We start from the raw sequence: 1,968 nt of genomic DNA, 5'->3' as shown, positions 1-1,968 counted from the left end.
GGCGTCTTGCAAGGTGGTCTGCCCAACTCCATTTCGTTGTTTTCATTTCCTGTATGATGTCCCTGGCATTATGTTTGTCTTCGTATGTCCTCATTCTGATCCTGTCCTTTCTTGTAACTCCTACCATGATCTCTCCATTGCTCTTTCTGTGACTCTCAGTTTCTTTTCCTGCATCCAAATTTCAAAGTTTTAGGGCGGCTTCCAGACTTCTTGATACCGAAAATTAAAAGTAGGCGGCTGTGCTCCGAAACGAACTTAACAAGCCTCCCTACGGGATTTTTGTGCACACAGAAAATCAAAAGTACAACGGGTAAATTTGACCTAAAATTATTGCTCAATCTAAACAAGTTTAGCACCATAGGATGGACAATTTCAAGGGCTTTCCTCTCGTACAAAAATTAGTGCTATGGGGATTTTTCAAAGCGACGCTAGAGGCCAGGGAGTAGACCCGACACACCCCATAAATTTAGGACATTTAATGCATGAAACACACGGCATGTGGTGATTATTGGAGAAAACAAATATATTATTGGAGAAAAAAAAGCCCGGACTTATAAAAACTTTCAGCTATGCTTTTGAATCATTCTGGAACTAAAAACGATAGAGAGACGCAGTTTGTACCTGCGTCATCCTGGCATGTCCCTCAATTCAAAATTCAAAGTTTTAGAGCGGCTTCCAGACTTCTTGATAACGAAAATTAAAAGTAGGCGGCTGTGCTCCGAAACGAACTTAACAAGCCTCCCTACGGGATTTTTGTGCACACAGAAAATCAAAAGTACAACGGGTAAATTTGACCTAAAATTATTGCTCAATCTAAACAAGTTTAGCACCATAGGATGGACAATTTCAAGGGCTTTCCTCTCGTACAAAAATTAGTGCTATGGGGATTTTTCAAAGCGACGCTAGAGGCCAGGGAGTTTTCGTTTTCGACGACGGGTGGTTCTGCGACGGTTTTTCAGCCAACCGTTGTCTTTTTTTAGCACAACGAAGATTCATCCCAAGTACTGTCGTAGAAATTGAGGGACGACCGTCCTCAAAGCCGACGCATGCGCAGATGACGCCAAATGTCATCATTACCGTCGCAGAACCATCCGTCGTCGTAAACGAAAACTCCCTAATATTGCACGGCGGACACAATTGCATCTGACACCGGTCTTTAGAATTCACCATTGGGGGAGACAATTACCCTGTTTTGTTTTGCCCTGAGTTTCATTAAGGTAGGCTGCCGAAAATGAACACAAATTTTATGATTGGCATGTGTGTGTGTTATTTTAACAAGTGAAGGCCAGGCACATGTAGCCTATACATTTTTTAGAATATTTACCGAATAATACTAAAGCCTTATCAGTTTGTCAATTCGTCTTTATTGAACCATAGAGAAAATTGAACTCTATACATTTTATACATATTCACAACACACTCGTACTCAAAATGGTTTCGCCGTCCAAAAGTCAATCCCGAAAACCATAGAGCAATAAGCAATACGTCAGAAGCTGCATGCAATCAACGGACTAAAATAATCAGATATTGCGTCACACTGTAGGTTCTGAGTCTACTTAAATTGCCGTTAATCAAATATACACAAGTGGCCCTCAACTCCAGTCTTGTTTAATGTTTTAGCATTTGCCCAGAATGGCAGTAAAATCAATACAACAAATCACTGCTTTGTGGACTTAGGACTAAAACGGTGGAGAGTCAGTTCGCAGTGTTCATTTAAAACAAACGTTGACAACTCGTGTTTTGTTTGTCTTTACTTGCAGCACATTTTTATACGGATGTTTAGCTCGACTTTGATAACACACTATGTAATGAAGTTATTACCTGGTGTGCGGTAACACCATTGTTGGGCAAATTACATGTTTTCTTTTGAGAACATTGTCTTACTAATTATTCTACCGGGAGTTGATTTTTCGGGAATCGGGAGGTTTACGACCGCAAGCCAATACAGATCTCATCAGTGTAATTGGC

Source organism: Asterias rubens, chromosome 1 (genome assembly GCF_902459465.1).
Source record: "Asterias rubens chromosome 1, eAstRub1.3, whole genome shotgun sequence".
Classification (NCBI taxonomy): Eukaryota; Metazoa; Echinodermata; class Asteroidea; order Forcipulatida; family Asteriidae; genus Asterias; species Asterias rubens.
This window is presented reverse-complemented; position numbering follows the sequence as displayed.